The sequence below is a fragment of the Ixodes scapularis genome, unplaced genomic scaffold (assembly GCF_016920785.2).
Source record: "Ixodes scapularis isolate PalLabHiFi unplaced genomic scaffold, ASM1692078v2 PGA_scaffold11__112_contigs__length_91849675, whole genome shotgun sequence".
Lineage (NCBI taxonomy): Eukaryota > Metazoa > Arthropoda > Arachnida > Ixodida > Ixodidae > Ixodes > Ixodes scapularis.
This window is the reverse complement of record NW_024609837.1, coordinates 13,776,850-13,801,964: the sequence shown is the minus strand read 5'-3', so window position 1 is coordinate 13,801,964 and position 25,115 is coordinate 13,776,850. Positions and strand designations below refer to the sequence as shown.

The window sequence follows — 25,115 nt, the reverse complement described above, 5'->3', positions numbered from 1 at the left end:
AAAGATTCAGGGGTGGGCCAATAGCCATAAACTCTAACGTGGTAGGGTTGATGCATCCGTCCCTGGAAATATAAATGATTGCAGTCGAGCTTTTACTATTAAAACGGTAACCAATTCGCCGCCCCATGGCCTAACCTGTTTCATAAAACTTTACTGTTGGCGGTATCAGGCGGCGACGCCCTTTGCCTCCAGCTTAAACCAATTCTCTATATTTTTTTCTAACTTGGAGTGGTTACTAATGTGCTGCAAGGCGGTGTCGCCCTTATCCCGTAGATTTAGAGCAGAAGGTGTATTGGAAAGCCATCGATGCCAAGAATGTAAATATTTTAGATGTTTTGTACGAATGCGAAAAAATCACTGTTCTTCAGGTGCCCCAACATCTAGTAAACTTCCAAGTAAAGACCTGTTAGATGCCTACTCAAATGCAGGCTACTTGTATTCTACTTCTATTGAACATGATGAATGTCCCTGTACTTATTACGCTCTTAAAGCGCACTAACTGTTTCTCAAGGGCTCAGTTTTACTAACGCCATCTTCGATAAGGCTGGCGGCACACGATCTACAAAGGTATGTTTACACCATGTGACATGAAAACTCGGAGGCAGCGAGCTAAGCAGCAATGTAAAGTTACGCGTGTTTTTCAAATATAGGAATGGCTTAATTCTTGCTCTCCATTCATTCTCAGCTTTCAAACAAGTTCTCACTATAAGGCTTACCTGTTCCTAATGAATGCATTATTGTCACTCAGTATGCCATCCATCCTTACATTGACGTCAATACCAAGCATTCTTATACGATACTCTTAGTGTCACCCTTAGATATAAAAAACTAGGCAAACCATATTATTATTGTCCTATCGCGAAGACAGCCATTCGAAAACGAGTTGTAAGCACGAAAGCCCAAAAATAACGTAGTTCCAATTTAAGAGTAAGTATTTTAGGCGCGATTTATGTCGATAAATGTTCCGGAGAGTCGGTTGACGCTTTCATTTACAAATACATTAAGAACAGGAACGCAGGTCTACTAAACGTTGCGTGCAAAAGATAGAACATGTTTTTTTGCTAGTTTTGCTCCTTCCAAATGAAACGGTGGCGCGATTTCAATTATCATAAGGGCGTTGTCTCATCAGATGACGCGACAGATAAAGAAGACTTCTTGCATATATTTAAAATTAATCTACTGAACCTTTTTTGTCACGGGTCAGTTTCATCAACAGGCCGTACAAATGATATGTTTGTCTAAACCTCAGGGACTTGCATGACTCGTCAAGAGCTGGCTCTGTCTCGTTGGCGGCCAAGAAACACCATAACTATAGTACTATCACAGGGGTGGCCAGGCTGACCCGGCCTAAGAGCCGCAAACAAGACCACAAAACTTTCAAGAGCCGCGGGGGGGGGGGGGGGGGGGGCAGGGGGGGCAGGGGGGCAGGGGGGGGGCAGGGGGGGGGCGAGGGGGGGGGGGGGCGAGGGGGTTAACTTTTGTTTCGAGCAATAAACGAAACTCGAACTACTTTCAATTGATCCCAGTCAAAAGCAGTCTAACTCTACGTGAGGGAGCAGTTGCACAAGACTACCAAACCGCCACCTGCTTTCGATTTAAATCGCGTTTCATTTCTCTTTTTGGGGAAGTTTCTCGTGTGACCGGGAGGGTGGCGGGGGGGAAGGGGGGGGGGGGGGGGGGGGAGGGAGCCGCGAGCCGCACTTTAACACGCGAAGAGCCGCATGCGGCTCGCGAGCAGCAGCTTGGCCACCCCTGTACTATCATAACCTTTTGTCAAACATGAGGCTCGACCCGTTCGGCGAACCTCCTAACTTTTTGCCAAGTTCGACGAAGTTCGACTTATAAACAGTGTTGCCCCACTTTTGCACAAAACTTTCGACATTTAGGAAACCGACACAATATGATGTAGTTGTAGTAATATACTACTTTATGGTATATTACTAGCAATATGCAAATACTTTACACTGTATAATGTAGTAATATAAGATCAAACGTATGTAGTGTTAATTTTTTGGTTGGTTCCTCAATGTAAAATACTGAAACAATATACCCAACAAAAATTTCACCTTTACTCCTTTGAGTAATGGAGGAAACGTTTTTTTAATGTTCGCACATGCGCACAAAAACCAAACTTCTGTCGAACTGTTGTCTAAATTTGCATCAGAAGTTTTACAAAGCCGAACTTGGTCAAACTCAATCCTCAGTAAGTTTTGTGACATCCCTAGCCATAACAGTAAGCGCGTTCCACAGAACGCATTTCTTTCTCTTTTTTTCTTTTTTTTACAACGTTGAGAAGCAGCGGACTCAACGGATACACAGGACCCATCCGCACGACTATCCATAGACTCTGTGACCGGGGTTCATGACGGGTCCCAACGGATCCGCCCTCTCCCGTGCCTCAATCTCAGCGGCACCCTTATCAGCGGGGGGCTCCTCCCAATCGAAGAGGTGTCAGGAAACTCAACCCCCTCGCCGATCTCGGCCCGATTTGTCAGCCGTCCTGACCTCGCTTCTGGCTGTCTTCGCCCTTTCTTTCTTTATTTCTTCCACCTTCTTCTTTTCTCGTCCGCTGCGAAATCAATGGGACGTCTTTCGATATCCAACTTGGATCAAGCGAGTCGCTCCGAGTTATTCGCTGCCCCGGACCGACGCATCCAATGATCTCGTCGCGTGGCCACTTGGCCCCCGGCACGGATTAGAACAGGGCACCGAGTCCATTCAGTCTTTTTCTTCTTTTCTGGCGAAACTCTAAACAACCGGGCGTTCGTGCTTCATTTGTCTGGAGCCTTTGAAGGCACACTCTCAAAAATGTGAAGCTTCCCAGATTTAAAATTGCCTAGCCTAAATCACGAGGAGCAGCTCGCTGTTCGGGTCAGTCCAAGATGCATATCAGCTTCTATCCAAACGAGCAGTGTATGTTTACGCCAATGTAGGTGTCGCAGAAGGATGATTCCTCAACCTACTGACATTGTAGAACCAGTGTCCCAAGGTTGCTTATATTCTTTCTTTTTTTTATGTTCCGGTTAAATGTGGTGTCTCTTTTTATCCGACGTATTTACAGCTTCAATCACCTCGGCATGTCGTTGTCGCGAACCAGATCAAGATTGACGCAGTGTTTCTCTTGTTTTCGGCGCGTACCTTCTTTGTACATAAAGAAAAAGGAAATACTAAATTGAATACAAATTACATTCCTTCTTTTTTTTGTTTTTAATGCCGAGACTTTATTCTTTTCTTGCGAAACAGTCGAGTCATCGTTGCAACGCTCCCGGCGCGTGGTTCCCAACCTTCAGGTTCAGGTTCGCGCAGTCCATTAACCCTCTCGTCTAAGTGCAAAAGGCGTCCCTTCTGCTCGCCCGAGCTGTCAGCAACGAGCGCCGTTTCTGTTGCAGTCGTTCGGGCTTCCTCCGGCGCCGTTCACGTTCGAACCGGGGAAGGAGGGTGCTATCAACGCCATCTGTTGACAGCTGCCGTGACAAAAGGCCGCTCGCGCGGAAGACATGCTTCATTGTTTCGCCGGGAGTCGGCCCCGGCTCCGTTTTCCTTTTCCTTTTTGGTCCGGGGCGTTGTGCGACCCTTTCTGCCCTTTCGTCGGCTCGCGCTCGTCGTGGTGCGCCGAACGGATGAGCAGATTTGTGTCACTGGTAGCGCTGTGTTACAAATGATGGCCACCGACGTCTGAGACAGCTTAGCGGCGAGCGAACGCCCGAATGAGCCTTCAAAACGCTCTAATATGGGTGCTGTGGACCGCTAGCAAATAAACAAATTAACGGAAAGTATGAACGCCCACGTCTGTTAACAAATTTCAATGGCAAATATATATTCAAGGCCATACGCCATTGAAAACAAGCATGCACAAACTTCAATCTTGAATGGCAATTAAAAAATATCAAAATTGAACTGTCTTTTTTTTTTTTTTTTTTTTTCAGGAATTGCGTAAGCTGAAAGTACTAGGAAACAACGACTAATTCGAAAACAAACAATGGGGAACATTCGGCTTTATAAAACAAAACGAAATGTTTTCGAGCCTTCGTGTTGTCTCATTCGTCAGTAATCGGTTTATGTGGACATCTATTGCAGCAAAATAACTTGCACACACAGGTAGGCAATAGAAGCAAAAAAAAACGTCGCGCAAAAGCATATTAGAAAACTGTGCATAGTCAGCCAAACCTGCAATATATTGCCATTAACCCTAGGTAAATATTTCAATGTTTCTATACAGGTTCGTAACTTGAACTAAAAGCGTCCCAGTAAAGTGTAATTAAACCAAAAAATTAGCCTATCTGTAACCGCAACATCCCCAATCGACATTCGTTGTATAAAGGCACCATTGATTTTCACTGAAATCCAATTAGGAGAAAAGAATCTATAACCGCAGTTAGGCTGTCACAAAAAAGTTGTGTTAGAACTGCTTTTGATGAAAAGCTTTTGCTGTTTACATTTCGGAATAAAGTCTTTTTCTCCTTATGCGGCGCAAAACTCGTTTAACAGAATAATAATATAAGACGTGCCGGGGCATTTTTCGCTCAAAAGATTCTTTAAATTTCTTCGGTGAGAAAATTAAATTTGTTTGTGTTTTATGTATTCCTATTTTACTAGAGGAAGCTTTAAGATTCAACAGCTTGAGGGAAGATATTGCCGCGCGCAGGGCTGAGAAAGCAACGCTCGATCACGAACCTCCAGAAAGTTCTCGTTTATTCTTGTTCTGGACGTAGCGCTCGATCACGAACCTCCAGAAAGTGCGTGTTCATTCTCGCCCCGAGCGCGCTACGCTCGAACCTTCTCCGCCGAATCTTCGAGATAGTGACTCACCTTAGATAAGAGGCCGCCCGCGACATTGTCGAGTCAGTTTCGCCCAAGCGTTCGACTCTGCTGCTACGCCGACTTCGACGCCCGCGGCACTCTGTTATTATCTTTTTTACCCTTTTATTTTTGGCACAAGTTCGCCACATTAAAAGTTTATTTATTCCTGTTTATTTCTTGTTTATTGGCCACCGCCCGTGACAATATTCTGTTGATGTTCAGATTGTTTCACGGTGCTGTTCTGACGAAACGTAAGGTTTCCGGGGGCAATGCGTTTGCACTAGAAGTGGCAGCATTAAAGCTCGAATTGTTAAATTCTGCCAGTAACTGCAGAAGTTAACTGTAACTGCATAATTGCAGAAGTTACAAACTGCATGCTTCCGCATATCACCGTTACACACTAGGACTCCACATTTTACGAGTAATTATTTTATGTGAAACACTTTCCACCTGACCAATTATTACAAAATGGCCTGTGCTCGTTCAGAAAACTACTGGAAGCCGGTATATTGTGCCCTAAGATATAAACAACATTCTGAAGAAACGGAGAAAAGTAGTTCTAAAGCTAAAACAGGAAACATCTAATTTTGTTATAAAAAGCTTCAAGAACAGAGTTTTTAAACCTCAAAACCTAACCTTCGTTATTTCTTAGCGATGGACATGATTTAGCAGCCAAGGTAAAATAATCCGACAAATGTATGCGTCATTAGTTATCGCTGACCTGCGTTTCCCCAGGTAATGTGTATAAGATCACTTTGTTTTCTTTTGCATGTTGGCTGCAGATCCTAACTCATGGATTCTATCTACCGTAAAGACAAATTCGCACAAAGTCGGACTTCTGCTGTCAAAAGCTATCTTTCGGCCTCTGCAGTTGATATTGAGGCCGAAATTGAAATAGTTTGGGCCAAATTAAAAATGTTGCATATGAATTCGTTATAGCGTGTGTTACGGCCCCCTAGTTTCATTTGCTTCTTTGTATCAAAATTAAACACAGCTTTTGACAACGTGTCTTCATATTGCTGAAGACACGTTGTCTTTGACAACGTGTCTTCAGCAGTCAGCGGCAGGAGCTACACCAGATAGTAACATCCAAACTTTTACAGAAACCACCGGCACTGGTATCGGAGGGAACGCTGCCCATGACCAGGCAGCAACAAGGAACCGACAAGATACATCATCGGTAGCGGAACCAAGACCGCCATCGAAAGACGACGCCGATACTGATCATCGCTGACGAAATCGCTGCCGAGGACGACGCAGCAGCAAGGAACAACGAAAGGCAACAGCGATCACGAGACCGTGACGTCATCTAGAAGGGATAAAAGAAGCTTCCCACCAGGCAGCCATCGCAGTCAGCGGCAGGAGCTACACCAGATAGTAACATCCAAACTTTTACAGAAACCACCGGCACTGGTATCGGAGGGAACGCTGCCCATGACCAGGCAGCAACAAGGAACCGACAAGATACATCATCGGTAGCGGAACCAAGACCGCCATCGAAAGACGACGCCGATACTGATCATCGCTGACGAAATCGCTGCCGAGGACGACGCAGCAGCAAGGAACAACGAAAGGCAACAGCGATCACGAGACCGTGACGTCATCTAGAAGGGATAAAAGAAGCTTCCCACCAGGCAGCCATCGCAGTCAGCGGCAGGAGCTACACCAGATAGTAACATCCAAACTTTTACAGAAACCACCGGCACTGGTATCGGAGGGAACGCTGCCCATGACCAGGCAGCAACAAGGAACCGACAAGATACATCATCGGTAGCGGAACCAAGACCGCCATCGAAAGACGACGCCGATACTGATCATCGCTGACGAAATCGCTGCCGAGGACGACGCAGCAGCAAGGAACAACGAAAGGCAACAGCGATCACGAGACCGTGACGTCATCTAGAAGGGATAAAAGAAGCTTCCCACCAGGCAGCCATCGCAGTCAGCGGCAGGAGCTACACCAGATAGTAACATCCAAACTTTTACAGAAACCACCGGCACTGGTATCGGAGGGAACGCTGCCCATGACCAGGCAGCAACAAGGAACCGACAAGATACATCATCGGTAGCGGAACCAAGACCGCCATCGAAAGACGACGCCGATACTGATCATCGCTGACGAAATCGCTGCCGAGGACGACGCAGCAGCAAGGAACAACGAAAGGCAACAGCGATCACGAGACCGTGACGTCATCTAGAAGGGATAAAAGAAGCTTCCCACCAGGCAGCCATCGCAGTCAGCGGCAGGAGCTACACCAGATAGTAACATCCAAACTTTTACAGAAACCACCGGCACTGGTATCGGAGGGAACGCTGCCCATGACCAGGCAGCAACAAGGAACCGACAAGATACATCATCGGTAGCGGAACCAAGACCGCCATCGAAAGACGACGCCGATACTGATCATCGCTGACGAAATCGCTGCCGAGGACGACGCAGCAGCAAGGAACAACGAAAGGCAACAGCGATCACGAGACCGTGACGTCATCTAGAAGGGATAAAAGAAGCTTCCCACCAGGCAGCCATCGCAGTCAGCGGCAGGAGCTACACCAGATAGTAACATCCAAACTTTTACAGAAACCACCGGCACTGGTATCGGAGGGAACGCTGCCCATGACCAGGCAGCAACAAGGAACCGACAAGATACATCATCGGTAGCGGAACCAAGACCGCCATCGAAAGACGACGCCGATACTGATCATCGCTGACGAAATCGCTGCCGAGGACGACGCAGCAGCAAGGAACAACGAAAGGCAACAGCGATCACGAGACCGTGACGTCATCTAGAAGGGATAAAAGAAGCTTCCCACCAGGCAGCCATCGCAGTCAGCGGCAGGAGCTACACCAGATAGTAACATCCAAACTTTTACAGAAACCACCGGCACTGGTATCGGAGGGAACGCTGCCCATGACCAGGCAGCAACAAGGAACCGACAAGATACATCATCGGTAGCGGAACCAAGACCGCCATCGAAAGACGACGCCGATACTGATCATCGCTGACGAAATCGCTGCCGAGGACGACGCAGCAGCAAGGAACAACGAAAGGCAACAGCGATCACGAGACCGTGACGTCATCTAGAAGGGATAAAAGAAGCTTCCCACCAGGCAGCCATCGCAGTCAGCGGCAGGAGCTACACCAGATAGTAACATCCAAACTTTTACAGAAACCACCGACACTGGTATCGGAGGGAACGCTGCCCATGACCAGGCAGCAACAAGGAACCGACAAGATACATCATCGGTAGCGGAACCAAGACCGCCATCGAAAGACGACGCCGATACTGATCATCGCTGACGAAATCGCTGCCGAGGACGACGCAGCAGCAAGGAACAACGAAAGGCAACAGCGATCACGAGACCGTGACGTCATCTAGAAGGGATAAAAGAAGCTTCCCACCAGGCAGCCATCGCAGTCAGCGGCAGGAGCTACACCAGATAGTAACATCCAAACTTTTACAGGTGAGAACTCAAGTCACACATTACGCTGTTTTTCAAAAAAAGGAAAACCTGCTGCTGACTGCGAGGGGTGTGTTGGTATTGTGAATGGCTTCAGGGAGTGAAAATGATATTTGTTTGAACTGTAACCTAAAGTTGGAGGGAGATGGCAAGGACATACAGTGTATTGAATGTAGATTCACCTATCATTTAGGAAATTGCTCTGGCGTGCCTAAGAGTAAAGTGAAAGAAAAAAAAGAATCAACTAGCCTGAGAGAGAGCTGGGTATGTCAGACATGTCGCATTTCGAAAAAACGATCGAAACCAAGCGATTTAGAAACAAATGCATCGCATGGCGAACTTGATATTCACAAGAAATTAGCAGAGATTGCGCAAATGTTAGTGGTTCTCGGTCCACTAGAAAAGAAGGTCGACGAGTTGGCCAGTGTAAAAGAAACTGTACAAGAAATTGAAAGAAAGGTACAAAGAATGTCAGACAGATACGACGAGGCTATGAAAAAACTAACCGTGCAGGAAGCAGAAATGACCGAGATCAGAACAAGAGTGAAAAAACTTGAAGAAACTAGCCCAGCTAACGAAGAAATCAACAAATTAAAGCAAGACCTTAACAACCTCGAGCAATACGGCAGGTTAAACAATATCGAAGTCCACGGAATTCTTGTCAGTGAACACGAGGACCTAATGGAAAAACTGAGTTGTGTCGCGGACAAACTACAAGTAACGAGACTAAAGAAAGAGGACGTTGAAGCAGTGCACCGCGTTCCATCGAAAAAGGGAAAAACGCCCCCGATAATGATTAGATTCTTAAACCGGAGCACACGAGACGAATGGCTAAAAAACAAGAAGAAACTGCGATCCGAAGATTCTAACGACAACATCTACTTACAAGAAAACCTAACCGAAATAAACAAAAAGCTTTTTTTCGAAGCTAGAGAAAAAGCTAAATCACTGGGATATCGCTACACGTGGCACAGAGGGGGTTGCACCTATCTAAGGAAACAGGACGGTGATCGGGCGATACGTATCAAGACTCACAGTGATATCGATAAAATAAGATAAAGCCAAAATGGATGGAAAACAAACATATTCATCTTTTACAAAGTGGTGGACAAGTGTATCCGCTACTATTGATGACTGTTGTTTTGTTCTATTACACGCCAATGTCCGCAGTTTGAAGAAGCACTGGAATGAAATTAACAGTTTGGTGGAACCTTACCTTGACAAGTTAGATGTTCTTGTATTTTCGGAAACCAATATAAAGCCTGAGGAAGAGACGCTGTTTGTTCTTGGTAACTTTGAAGTGTTGTCACATAGTAGAGACGACCGAAAAGGAGGTGGAACTATGGTCATAATAAATCAGAAATTAAAAATAAAGAATAGCAAAAAGATTAAATTCTCCTCAACAGAGGCTCTTCACGTCCAACTTGAAAAAAACGGAAAACTATTTTCAGTATTAAGTCTGTATCGAGCACCACAAGGAAATATAGGTGAATTCATAGATGACATAAATAAATGGTTAAACGAGAATAAAGACAATGATATGATTGTAGTAGGTGACATAAACATTGACACACATAGATCGAATCCGACGACAAATAATTACCTTGATAGCATGGTACTATCCGGTCTGGAACCGATTATACAGGATTTCACAAGAGAGGAAATATATAGAGAGAGACTAACTCAGTCATGCATAGACCATATACATACACGGACAAAAGAAGGGAAATCTGAGGGACAAGTTATCTCAGAGAAAGTAGCCGACCACTATTTTGTGGCAGTAACTATTTCAAACTTCTTTAAAACTACACAACAAGCGTTTGTTGAGAGTTCGTTTATTAATAATAAAAAAGTAGATATATACATACAGGAAATCAACTGGAAAGAAATTTCTAAGGAACAAAATCCAGTAAAGCTTTACGACCAACTTATAGACATATTTAAACAGATTTATGAAAAGTCAACACAAAAAAGTAAGGTAAAAAGGCGTAAAGAACAAAATGAATGGATAACTAAAGAGATAGACGACCTAATAAAGGAAAAAACGAAGGCCTGGCAGCTCTTGAAGCGTTTTCCGAATAATAAAACTTATGAAACAAATTATCGAGCAATTAGGAACAAGGTGACTTCCATCATAAGATGTACGAAAAGAAATTACTACTGGACTAAATTTTCAGAAACAAAAGACATAGCACAATGCTGGTCACTCGTCAATCAACTGCTAGGACGAAAAAGGAAAAAATCGATAGAAGACGTAATTAAAGTTAACTTTGTAAATATCATGATATGGAAACGCTTGCAAATGATTTCAATACAGAATATGTTCAGTCAATGGAAAAACTTTGCTCTATGCCAACAGAAAGGCAACCTAATCAAAACAGAATCTCTGACTCACTTTTTCTTCCGGAGATGTCTGAGAACGACCTAATAGAAATCGTGGGCCAAATCAAAACTAATAAAGCAGTGGGATATGATCAAATAAGGGCAAGGGACATTAAGTGCCACATCCACATAATAAAACCAGTTCTGATCCAGCTATATAACTGCATATTCTCAAGTGGTATCATTCCTGAAAAACTTAAGACTGCTATTGTGCGGCCAATATATAAGAAGGGCGAGAAAAATAAATTACTTAATTATAGACCCGTTTGTATACTCTCGGTAGTTAATTATATAATGGAAAAATACATCAATAAAATACTTCGGAGTTTTATCGCGAAACATAACATATTAATTGACACGCAATATGGCTTCAGAGAAAAAATGGGAACTTCAGATCTTTTGGAAGATTTTTTTGATTACGTATATGAAAACATTGACTGTACAAAATATGTATTAGCTGTTTTTATAGATTTTACACGGGCATTTGAAACGATAAATCACTCTATTTTATTAGACAGATTATACAGCATAGGGATTCGGGGAAAAGTGCATGACTTGTTACAAAATTACCTTCTAGACAGATATCAAATAGTGCGACTAGGATCGAAATATAGTAGAACAATTAGAGTAAAACAAGGAGTACCGCAAGGTACAGTTCTGGGCCCCCTATTGTTTAATTTATATATCAATGAAATTGCGCAAGTAAAACTAACAAGCAAATTATTTCAGTTTGCAGATGACACAGTAATTGTATACGCCCACAAAAATTATGAAGTTACCGTTCGAGAAGTACAAGAAGACATTCACAATATTTTTCAGTGGTACTGTAGAAATCAAATTACCGTAAATACTTCTAAAACTCAAATAATGTGCTTTAGAGATCCCAGAAAAAAACTATTAACTGAATTACCTATTAAAATGCACAATAAAAATTGTAATAACTGTTCATGCCTACCAATTGAGTATGTAAAAAATGTAAAATACCTTGGAATGTATATAGACCAACATCTTAAATGGGATTCACACATAGAGCAAGTTTGCAAAAAATTAAGGACACTGATGGCCTATATGTTTCACATGCAAGATATGGTCCCCCATTCTGTACTGAAAATGATTTATAACTCGTTAGGAAAATCTGTAATTCAATATGGAATAACTGTTTATGGGCACTGTGCCAAATACCTACAAAGAAAAGTTGAAACTCTCCAAAAACAGATATTCAGAAGAATCGATTGCCAAAGCAAAAAGAGAAGCGATTTAATAGATGACATACATAAAAAAATAGGCGTATTTTATTTTAGTGATCAATTGAAGTATGACATAATCACAAAATTCTTTTTAATCAACAACCACAAAATAGAAATTGTTAAAGAAAGAACATTACGACCAAATAGGAAATATTTAGAGCCATTAATAAAGACAAAGTATGGAGAGTCTACAAGAAAATATTATGTGCCTAAACTTTTTAACGAACTACCTGAGGAGTTGATTGAGTGCAAAAATCCACATGCAATGAAAAAAATGGCAAGAATATGGATCAATGAACAGAAAAATTAAACAAAGTGCGAATTAATAAAAAGTGCCAATATGCGACCTTAACCACTGTACGAATTATATGGATTATTGAAACAGTGCTTTGAGATATATTACTAAATAGCAGTATGTGACTAATAGAGGCCTGTTCCACCGGTTATAATGCACGTGTATATAGGAGCTGCTTCTTTTCTTATGATTTGTTTGGTTTGTTTAAACTCGTAGAAAGAGTTAAAACTGGACAAAATCTGGTTGTTAGCCACCTGCCGCGTCCCACACACAAGCCTTCTTGGCTTACGTGGGCACAGAGCGAAATGTATTCAAAAAAGAAAAATAAATTGTATTGTATTGTATTGTATTGTATATTACCGTAGTGCAATTGTTGTTCTCGCCAGGGGTTTCCCTAGGTATTGAAGTTCGGAGGGGTTTAAATTTTCATGGGGTGGGGGGGGGGGGGGGGGGGGGGGGCGGGGGGCATTCAGCATAGAGGAGTCGTTGTAAATTAAGGGTGTGCCTTCAGAAATGCAAGGGGGGGGGGGGGGGGGGGGTGTAGGGAAATCACTGGTTCTCGCCGGGGATTTTAACTTTCCAGGCATTGACTGAGTATCTGAAATTCTGAAGCCCCTCATGTGTTTATGAAAAAGAGTGTCTTAAATTTATGAATGCAATGACCAGTTTCGGTCTCCTCCAAGTTTTTAAAGTACCCACTAGGGATGCCTCAACTCTAGATTCATTCTTTACTACCCATCTTGATTGCGTAAGTGACGGGCACAACGTGTTATTTTTTTTTTTTTCGTGATTACGCTTTTTTTAATATAACCTCTTTGTTGATGTCTCTCTGTTTGAAACGTCAGAAAAAATAATTCGGAAATTCGCTAGGGCCGACGCCGTCAGTATCAACGCTAGTTTTTAGAGGCATTTTCATGCTTTTATCGTTCGTTTAATGCACGTTCAGTGGAACACAGCAGGAGTATTTTTAAGAAAATCATTCATGATCTTATAGATCAATACATTCCTAAACGTCGGATTATTTTAATTATTTATCAATTGGTTTAATATCAATATAAGAAGAATGCTTAGAAAAAAATAAAAGACTCTTCCAGTCCGCTAGAAAAGACAATGGCGATGCTTTTTGATCTCGTTTTTTGGGATTACGCTAAAACTTGTTAAATGAAAAGAAAAATTCCGTAAAGAATTTTTTTCGATCACAATCTATGCACTATTCTGGTCTCTAATCACAAAATTGGACAATTATTAACCCTTTTAAGAAGAAAAATACCCGGTTATCCTACACTCAAATGGATTACAACTTCGTAGCAATGAAGTCTGGGATAACTTTATTGAGTATTTCAGTAGTGTTTTCACTCGAGAAACTTTTCCCACGTTACTATTGCCTCCCCAGCATTCCTTTAGTGAAAATGGAGCTATAACCATTTCTCAAGAACGAATTTTGCGTTTAATAGAGAAACTTACAATCAGCTCATCTCCTGTCTGTGACGATATTAACAACCAGGGATGGGCAGTATTTCAAATACAAGTATTTGAAATACGTATTCCAAATACTTTGTGTATTTTGCATTTGTATTTAATTACGAATTGGGTAATGTATTTGACGTGTGTATTTAGATACTAAAACGTGGGTATTTCAAATACAATTGTAATTAAATACAATTTTGTGGGCGAAAATACCTCCCTCAAATTTCTTCTCACTGTCCAGAGCAGGAAGAAAACTACGTTCTGCACCGAATGCACTGTCTCTCAATCAAGCACGAGCGTTTAGTGACTTAGTGATTACGGTGCTAGTCCAGGGCAAGAATAGTGACGAAATCGACGTTCACAGGCAGACTGGCTAAATAAGTGCCTGTGACAACTTGTGATGCTTTCCAGCCTTATTTCCATGCATATTTTTGCCTGGAACATTCTAAATGCGCGGGTCGTCCAGATTTTCGTAACTGGTGCGAGTTGCAACTGTAAAAAAATTGTCTAGCTAGTGCTGCGCGTCTTGGTCGTCTCGGTTCTTTGTTGGTGTATGCCAAAATGTAATCGACAAAAAAAGCTGCTTGAAGCTCTTTACTTTTTTCACCTATGACGTCCAAGCTGATTACATATTTTTTTGTGATAATAATTCTATTACGTTACTAGAGCCTCGTACACTAATTCTGGAGTGTGCGATGCAAAATTAAAATGAGATACCCAGAAACCCGCTGCAGGTGCCCTGAAGTCGCTGACGCAAATTTTGAAGAATGTATTTGGAAAAGTATTTGGAGGAGACCAAAAACATTTGGTTGTATTTGTATCTTGTATTTAAATGCTTTTTCGTAAATGTAATTAGATTTGTAACTAAATACATTTTTGACGAAGTATTTTGTGTTTGTACTTCGATACATATTTGCATGTATTTTGCCCGTCCCTGTTAACAACAGAATGTGAAAGATGGCCGAGCACACTCACTCCATTTTTTACTTGAGCAAAATGTTTAATCAGCCCCACCTCACAGGTGGACACTCACTGGAGGCATGCTGACGTAATTCATATTAGTTCGGATCCTTTGACGAGCTTAGCAACTATACGCATATTTCTGTAACGAGTATGTGTTTTAATTTCCTGGAGCATAATGTTTTTTTTTTTGTGTGTTTTTTTATAAACGCTACGAAATTTATAGATTCCCACAATGTTTTATTTTGTAATCAACATGGACCTCGTAAATAGACGGTCTTGTAGAATGGAGCTTTTTGAGTTGTTACTGATATTCATGATAACATTAATAGACTTAAATAAACAGACGCTCTGCTAATTAACTTTTCAAAAGCTTTTGATCGGGTACCCCCACTGTAGACGTACCGCAAAATTAAACCATTCAAAATGAAATCAGCACTAATTAATTAATGAAGAACCCAGTCCGTCAGACTGTCAGAGAAATTAATGCAAAATGCATGTTTGCATTAAGTGCATTATCATTGTGAGCTTAAAATACAGGCCTTTCATTCATGTTGGTGTTAGACTGGTGGCAGCTGTTATATTCCGTTTGCTCTACTTACGTCTAACTCCTGGTTAGCTTAGTTGGTAGGGCGCTCCACTGGAAATGGAGAGGTCCCTGGTTCGATACCAGGACCAGGCGGATTATTTCGGTCACGAACCTTGTCACCTAGCTGTGTGTGTTTGTCCTTTGTTCCCCTTGTTCCCCTTCTCCATGAATTATTATTCTCATTCTTCTCCAGCTCGCTTGCAACTTTGCATTATTTGCATTATCATCAGAAAAACTTTCTTCTTCTAAATACCTTGTCGTTAATTTAAGTTCCGACCTGTCACGGAAAACTCATAGTGAGCATGTAGCTTCAAGCGCAAATAAAACCTTAGGATTTCTAAGATGCCATTTTTATCAAACTTCGCCAAAAGTCAAACAGCTGCTATACTGGACCCTCGTCCGATCTAAGCTGGAATACGCCACTATTATCTGAAAACCTCATCAGACTTATCTCTCCAACTTGTTAGAATCAATTCAAAACCTGCGAGACTCGCTTCATTCTTCACGACTTTTCAACCTCAAGCATTTCATTGCTAAAAACAACTAAATCTCATTACCTTCTGTTCAAGACAGGCGAGCTGTAGACAAACTATTTTTTTTTTTTTTTCATAACGTGTTTTACTAACTTTCAAGTGATCGCGAATTCTTCTCGCCAGCTTATCATGTATCTCTCTTCGTCGTGACCTTTGTCATAAGCCTCGACTTCTTGCCTTCGGCCAGAACTAAAACTTTTACAAATTCATTCTTCATTTTGTTCATAAGCAATTGGAATGAATTACCAGAGTGCCTTGTAAGAATAATTGATCGTCCGTTATTTTCAGCAGAGCTCACTCGACGTGCGTTTTCTCACTAGAATGTTTCAAATAATCATTGAAGGCGAACAGCGTTCTATAAGTTGTTTTTTATCTTTGTACAAACCTCACATGTGTCAAATCTATTTATATATTACATACCTTACGTAATGCCATACTGGGGCCTTTAAGGCATAATAATTAACATTTAATTAAAGTACATTAAAGTGTCCGAACATTCACACAAAAGCATGTCGTCGACACGGGGTCCACGGAAACCCGCATGAATTCCCATATTAACTTAACGAGCTCGGTTAAACCTCGAAATTACACTATCAATACGACTCTCTAACTACTTCATATCCCCGGAGAAGGCTACACGAGGCGTGAATTCTATAATCCCCAATTAAATAAACTAGCCCGCTCGCTCGACGCTTCGAACCCTACTTAGGGACGGATCTGGCTTAGTATACCCACGCTTTATACGATGTCCTTGCATTAGTTTAACGAGAACACGCTCTAACGACAATGCACCAATGTCAGTCTCACTCGCCACGTGTCAGCAAAACAGCATAGTTCCAACGAGACACTCCCTGTGCCGTATCACCGGATCATTTCGTGCGTTTCAAGCGCATATACCCGCCCTCGAACAACGATAGCAAAGAAGATCGGTCCGCTCTAGCGCATTATAAGTCACCGCTTGAGAAGCACTATGCGCGTATACCTACCCCATCGCGACGACCTTTACATTAGGCAACATTGCCCGGAGCGCTCCGTGAAAGTGCGCACTACCAAACCCCGATATCAGCAGAAATGCAGGCGGGGAAAGAGGAATCTTTGATGGCCATCAGAACGCGCGGGGGCCTATAGCGAACTCCATCGGCGCGGGGGTGCCCAACGAAGCGCTTCTCTCGTTCCAAACGAGGTTAAAAGTTGGCGGTGTACCGGTTATTCGATTTCTGCCGGCGGATGTCTCGATTGAGTTTGGAGGTTCTCGTCCAGAGACCACCTGATCCTGACCGCTCCGTCCGTCCGAAGTCAGCGAACCGGTCGTTTGTATCACTCCCCCCCCCCCCCCCCCCCTCACTCGATACGTTTTCGAGTCCTTGTTAAGTGGCGCTCCCTTCGGCGCCGATTCTCGTATCTCCCCCCCCCCCCCTTTTTTTTTTAATTTTTTTCTTTGTTTTGGCGGTGTAAAGGAAGTTGATAGGATAGGTTGTGTTACACCGAAACGGACCGAATATTTATTTTATAGACTGTCATCGTTATTTGAAAAGTGGAGCATGCTCGAAACGATCATTTAACTTCAATTTAGACGTCATCATTATTGGGGAGTTTTTGTAGATTGTTTCCACTGTCCTGCAACGCCCTCAAAAACTCGCTTCGACATCCGGAACTATGCAAATAAGGCCAGCGGCGCGCTTGCGCAGTTGCGACGTTTTCGTTGCTGATAGCACAGCGGAATGAGAAGAGTGGTCTACAAAAACTGCTGTTTCTCTTCAGTGGAGAGTGGGAGGTACAAGAAAAAAAATGGCTTCATGTTTGGTCATGTTGCTAAACGCCTTTAAATGCGGTAGCCATATAGGGTGGGTGGTGCTCTCAGTTAGGGTGGTGCCTGGGGCTGGATGGCACTTAGTCTTTCAATGCCTAGGGTGGTTGGTGCTCTTAGTTTAGAGAATGCCTAGGGAAGGGTTTTGTGTGGAAAGAAATTACGTCACGCAATTGTCTCTTTGTGACGCTGTGCGCGCTTCCCTTCAGCACCACCCAGATACAAAGCCTCTGCGCTGAATTCTCTGGTTCACCTAAAGAGTAGAAGCGCGCTTTCCTTCCCTTTTCCCTCCTCCTCGTTACTCGCATTCTTTCTACGCCACCTGTTTCTGCTCCTTTCTTTCTTGCCCTTTCCACCCCTCTCCGATCCTCGCGCTTTCTCCCTCCACCTGCTTCTGCTCCTCCCGTTCCTGCATGCTGGGTCCGTAGCTCAGTCGGCAGCGCACTCGGCTTCCACGCTGGTGACGGGGGTTCGATCCCTGGCACCGGTTGGCGTTCTTTCGAGATCGTTTAGCGGCTACGTACTGGCTAACGTACACCGTTCGTGCTTACGTGACCCCTGAGGTTGAGTGAACCTATAGACCAGCACGCGCCTCTGACGTCACGCCTCTGCGGTGGCGCTGTTGTTGCCACGGCGCATGCGCAGAAGCTTCACCTCACGTATATCTGGTTTCTGCACTTGCGCAGTGCCCACACCTGGTGCGGCCGGGCTAATGCGGCCTTGTTTGTAAACTGCGCGTCAGTCTATAAAACGGACGCTTTAGAAAACATACACCCCGTTTTGGTCATTTTTGACGAACCTATTGTACCTAGTATGTATAGGGTACGTCACCAGCGTTGGCGAGACAAAAACCTGTAGATCCATGCTGCATCACATCACGTGGTCAGCATGACGTCATCACCTGTACGGCATACCAAGTTCTGCGTCGTGGTCACGTGACGTGGTTATGTGACGCTTCACGCAATGCTACGTTATGCCACCCCGTGACGCACACGGTATGGTCATTTGACTTGTGAAGCATGTAACCATGGCTGTTCGTGTCACGTTCTTGTGTCTGACAGGTAAAGACTAAAATTACCATCAGGTACTCAAACATAGTATTCATATTTACGGAGAGTCCGTGTTGTGCTCGAGGTCAACGTCCACGCTATCCTGTCATTGTGGGAGGTAAGGCATTATGCCCATGATCGCGGTCGAATGCCTCGGTTGATTCAAACCGCATCCAGTTTTCACTTTCCAGACACTTTATCCAGAGAGTAAAAAGTGAAGCTCTACGTTATGCAAGCATTTATCATCTCGAACTGCTCCTTTTGATGTGTGTTGCTCCCCATGGGGAAAAAAATCCTCAAAACAATATAGCGAGTCCAACTTCAAACCAGCTTCAATTACTGAGCCTATTTTCGTAAGACATACATCGTCCCCAGCCAAAACAATACTTCAAATAACACCGTTCCTAGAGCTTTAACGACAACAAAAAAAGTGTAAACAGCGTAAGAGTAGACTGGAGCCGTATATCGTCTAATGTACGAGACAACAAAAGTGTATGAAAATTGCCTCTAACACGCGTCCATAAAATTATACGGTGCCATTGTGGACGACGTGGTAGTAATTCAACGCGACTCGTCCGGGGCACGCTGCGAAACGTTCAATGTTTACACAAGAGAACCCAGTGTGTCGCCAACACGAGTTCTTCGCTGACCGTAAATTACTTTCGCCCCTCGCAGTCTCCCACCCTTGCGATGGCAGACACGCGCGATCTTCCTTCAGGGAGCAAGAACATGAAAAGTCAGTGCGCGCGAAATGGTATAGAACTTTAAACGACCCTTTCCTTGCAGAACGAACTCGGAAACAGTCGAGCTGCGTTTTGCGCTGTAAGACACCGAAATAAGAACCCCCCCCCCCCCCCCCCTAAAAAAAAAAGGCGCTTCCGCGCGCTTACCCGGATGTAAAATACCGTAACATAACCAATTATTTTTGCATTTTTTTTTATTGTTTATGCGAAGTAAAGAAGGTAGGAAGTAGAGTTGGTGGATTTGAAGCCCTGCTCGGTATACTAAGTTTGGATAAAGTTTGTGTCAGGCCGTAACTCGCCTATGCCTCGTTCCGTGCAGAGCCCCTTCGCTGCTCGCTCGTCTCGGAGAGGATTGAGAAATCCCAGATAGCTTCAGGAAATGAAAGCGGCCGAGAGTTTCGAAATTTAGCTTGATCTTTTTTATGCGTTACACGCTCTCAGTCAAAGGAACAGTCTCTACATTGCGCGCGGCTGTTAACTGGAACGTGTGAGTGGTAGCCGAGGGGACAATTTGCGTACCGGGTTGGTGTGATCGTGGTTCGCACCCACTGTTGTCATTAGGCGGCTTGGAACCCAGATACTGTCGCAACTCAAGAACCTGATTTAAACGTTGCGTGTACTCTACTATGCGGGAGATTATTGGTTAGAACATGCGAGCTACGAGCGCTCCGTGCTGCAAATACGAAGCGATAACCGCTTGGAGGTATAGCTTCTGAAGTCCGGCACAGTACGTGCTTTCCTGCGATGTTTGAGCCCTGGGGATTTTGAGGTTTAGTCATTTGAACGCCCAATGACATAAATACCTCGTTGCAACTTCCTCCTAAAAATGAATATATGTGTGAGTTGGAACACATGACAAGTCAGCTTAAACACTTTATCGAGAAGGACACTAGGTGACGTTACCCATGAATGATTTGCTTCAAATTATATTTATAAAAATTGCGCGTTGTTTTAATTAACATTTCATAGCGATTCTTGTAGGACAAAACACGATGCGTCGCGCTCTGTACCATAGATATTAGGATCATGTACATGCGACCGTGGTAAAGTTAGAAATTCTAATGTTCCGGCCTAAAGCTTGGTGATCACTCTGTGACAGCCCAGTATCCGTAACCAACGTGGCACCTTCGCGCTGGGAGAACCTCGATTTTCGCGACCCCACCGGTGTGCATTTCATCCCCTTTCCCCTGTTTCACATTTCCGCCGCCAGACCGTGGACATTTTGGCTGCTCATTCCGACAGGCGCGGCTACTTCTCTATAGCAATCAACAATTTTTTTTTTTTTTTTTTTTGCCGTAGATGTTATTTTTTTTGGTAGTTGCGAATAGTGAAAACATTTTCACATCTCTGATCTTTGGATTTTGCCTTCTCTCTTTTGAATCAAAAAATTTATGACAGAAAATGTCTGGGCTCTTTTAATTAGGCTGAAAACTTCCTCCTTGAACAAGGAAGCAAGCGAGAATCTCGTATTTGACGTGGGTAAGGTTTAATTAAAGACGTTACGAAAACTCCGTTGGGTCATCGGGTTATTACGCAGGTGTGTTAGTCACCCGCGCTGACCCTACCTTTCCATCGCACTATTACGCCAGGCGTTGAATGTTCTGAGAAGTCTGCGTAAAAAGCACGGCTACAATTTTCTTTTTTTTCACACGCCCTGGCCACACTGAAAATGACGGAAGCGCCACTATGGCGGTCTGACGTCGGAACCGCGCGTATAGACGTTTCCTGTTTCCTGTCGTTCTCGGTCACGTGGGTTTCGTATCTGGAATGCGGGACGAAAAATATTAAAACATTTCGACCCGGAACTTGCGAGAAAATATAGGTGAGACAAAACAAGAATGTGTGAAAATTACGCGTTTTACGGAAACACCTTCCAGCGGCTTGGAGAGATTTAAACGATGTTTTACCGCGTAGCAGAAGTGACGAATTTTCAAGATGGCTGCGCCCTTGTGGAAAAGGTGTACAATCGTATACGCAACGCATTTGGTATCCAGCAAATAAAAAAGGAACGCGACAAATCATGACACTTCAGAAATTTCGTGCAACGCGAAAAAAACGAGAAAAAAAAAAACATCTGCAGCAGACTGGAAATTGCAACACGCGAAGGTTCTAGCGCACTATTTTTTTTAAGAAAAACAAAAAGCGTACGTTTCTTGTTATTCTGTTTCGAGTGTATTTTAACCTTGAGCGCAAGGAACAAAAACCGTGTTAGGTACACCCACGATGAACTGGCTGTTTTGAGGAACTCGGTTTCTGTAAGAACATTGCTCGTCGTGTTAACGACCATGTTATATAGACAAGTTCTTCTTTCAAATTAGTAAAAAAAAATTATCATAAAATTATTTAAAGTAACTTATTAGAACTTAGCTTCGCATAAGATTGCCCTTTTGATTGTTGCATCGTATTTATTAAATTCGCTATAGCGTAATCAAAACTGGTTAGTGTGCAGACAACACAAAACAACTATCGATTTCTTTTTTTACGTCTGTCTGTTTGTGTTGTTAACGTCCACCAGATAAATTGAATTCTTATGTTTTGTGATATTTATATTTCTTTTATTACTATGTTTTGTCAATCTTTAAGCTCAACCTGTTCTGGCACTTCAAATATAAAGTTAGAGTTCCTAAGTTTACGGGCAACATATTTTACCTGACCTTTCACGTAATATCTGCGACTTATCAAAAGTTAAACCATTCATGCACATACAAAACAATACAGCACCCCAAAGATATTCGTGGAGATTCTTTTTTTTTTTTTTTTTCTCGTTCGTATTTAATCCCCGCATTATCTAAGCCGTTCGAAAACCTACGTGCCGGATCCAATCCCCACATGATTAGCGGACGACCGGATAATCTCCGCCCAAAATGCGACCGCATGAAAGTCTCCTCGTGTTCTCTGACTTTCTTTTTGTGCGGGTTCATTTTTCATCGCTAATCCTCTTCACGAACTGTTAATCCTCACCTTCACGTCTGCCTATTTCCATTTGTCTGTCTTTTCAAAAGGCATTGCACACATTCGCAATGTCTGCTCTCGGCGTGCAACACTTCTGGTAGGAAGACTCAAACATCTTGTGCGGCTTCTATGGCGAGCTATGAAACAATCAAGCTATTCGACCAACGTCAGTTTTTTATTTACGCTCTTGTCAGAGTTTCCGCAGGTCATCATAAGGTACGTAATTCGTATTTATCTGCGTTACAAACATTGATAGCTTTCCCGCCCGAACCTTCTGGATAGTGTATATGTCGTGGCCCTTAAAAAGTAGTCACGTCGAAATACTACTTATATATTAAGGAGATATTTGACTACAGAACTGCGGAATCGGATGAAATTTCTTTACTTTGATATGTAGGAAATGAGTACTGCTTACTGCGTCACACGTATTGCGTCGAATGTCACGACACACGATGTGTCCTAATATATTTTTACTCCGGTATGTTTAGCGAATACCACCATGAAAGTGCGCACTGTATAATTTCGCTATAGTAAACATGCTAGTGCATTTCCGAAACGCACACGACGTGGGAACTGCATTTCCGCGATACCATTTTGATCTTTCTTTCTGAATCCGCGAGGTGGCGACAACGTCGCTGACAACTCCGAATATATCCATGCGTTGCTGCCCTTCCCGGTATGAAAACCAAAATTCGCCGGAAATACTGGATAGGTCGGGACAGCTGCGACGGCTGGAAACCATAGTATCATTCTCCGCAAATGTTGCTTAGACAAAAAATACGATCTAGATTGAGTCACAGCGCCCCCTACATATACCATTATATACACGAATCAGACTACAACGCTACGAGTGAGGCGTCTCCGGTCCGCGCAGGCTTCTTATTTAGAACAAAAAAAATGTGTACGCCAAATGTAACAACAAGACAAGGCATATCCCACCCGAAAGCTACAAAACTACATACCATCGAGAAGAAGGGTGAATTTTAACGGCGGGGTGGTAAATGATAATTTCCCTTTTGAAGATTTAATCCCCACACTCTAAACCGGGGGAGTATGGCGATAGCTGTTGCACACACCCCTGACGAGACTTCTGGGCTTATAACTGGTGAAGCCCCGCAATCTTTGGGCCCCCTTCTTAATGATGTTAGGGCGCCAGACGTCTGAAACAGCTAAATTGTAAAAGCCCCCTTTTTTTCACTAAGTAATAACAAAGAAATAGAAAAAAACGGGTTGATAAGAAAGATTTCCTAACACTTTCCGATAGAGTACAGCCAAGTTTTTTTCAAGGGAGCTGTTTTGAGTCTACGGTGTGGTGTTCGCTCTTCGCTACCATTTATTTCTTTTTTTATATGTATAATTTTATTTTAGCAACCAACGCAAGAATACAGTGGCGTACAATAAATCTCTTTATATGCAATCATTAAAGTACAGATAAAACTTCAAGCACCGAACGCCTCGAACACCAAAGCGTCTGAGGCGTTTAGTGCTTGAAGGCGTTTTGTGCTTCTTTCTCGCTGTATTGCGTGTACGCGTCTATCTGCGTATAGCAACCGACCTGCGTCTACGTCGATACGTATGTAAGCAAGCATCGGCCATTTTAACGTAAAACGATCATTGGCTAGTTGCTCCGGTCTGAGTCAAGCCGCGTTTCGTGAAAGCTGGGGCGCCTGTGACGTCCCATCATGCAAAGCGCGCAGTGTTGGATTATGGACGTCTCAGACCAACACACAAATTCAGTTTCTCCGCTAAATTTAGCGGGGAAGTTGAATTGGCGTGCAGGTCATGCGCCAACACGCTGTCTACAAAAATACTGTCTAAAAACAGAAGCTATGATTCGCGCGAGAGGAAGCGTCTGCGCAGTACCGACAGCAGCGCCACCACAGCGTGAGTGGAGTTGGTGGCGAGTCACTGACAACTGCAGGATATGGCGAGCTCCGAACATCCTGTACACGTTTGCAAGTGCAGCCTCAGTGTGCCGCCATCTTGCTCGGTTGGGGTGCGCCCCGAGGCCGCACGTTGCAAACGTATATATATGCTATCGTTCAACAGCCAATGAAATTGCGACATTTATCGATAAGGGACATTTCAACCAATCACGAAGCGAGAAGCATGAACACAATAAGCCGCGCCATGTGTTTCTTAGCTGGCAGTGGGTATATAGTTTTTGTACACTCCGTGACCTTTCATTTGGTAACCTTTTTTATAATTTTGTTTTTACCAGATATTTGCGTTTGAAAATCTAAAAACTACATTTGAATGATTAACTATTAAAAAAAAATAATTGGTAGCGACTTTTACTTTCAAACTTCTATAATGCATGAAATGCCTTATGGGGGAATCGGCGAGCGAATTAGTGTGTCCCGTGACGTATATTTTTTCGCTAAATTTAGCGGGGGAAACTGAATAGTTGTATAGATCACGTGACGTCGATTTCACCTGCCAAATTTAGCGGGGAAACTGAATTGGTGTCTGAGGTAACGAGACGAAAATTTTCCCGCTACTTTTAGCGGGTAACTGAATTGGTGTACAAGTCACATGACGTTCATTTCCCGCTAAATTTAGCGGGAAAATTGAATTGACCTATTGGCCACAAGACGTGAATTTTCTCACTAAATTTAGGGGGGAAACTGAGGTGCCGTAAAGGTCACGTGCCGTCGATTCCCCCAAGGTGTATACCTTACGTGGCGTCACGTGGCGCCACTTTCCTCCGCTAAATTTAGCGGAAAATGCACGGATAAACGGACGGACGGACGGGTGGATAAAATTGTGGGATTAGAGTAGCGTTAAAAACATTTTATGCTTTAAAAATTATAAGGTAGGATTTGAATTAG

The 25,115-nt window shown here is 43.2% G+C and overlaps 1 non-coding gene across 1 annotated transcript; it reads left to right on the top strand.

Annotated features, from left to right (window-relative positions):
* Positions 1-15,220: 15,220 nt before the first annotated feature.
* Trnas-gga lies at positions 15,221-15,293 on the top strand. The gene has a single exon. It is a non-coding gene; the product is annotated as a tRNA-Ser (tRNA).
* The last annotated feature ends 9,822 nt before the right edge of the window (positions 15,294-25,115 follow it).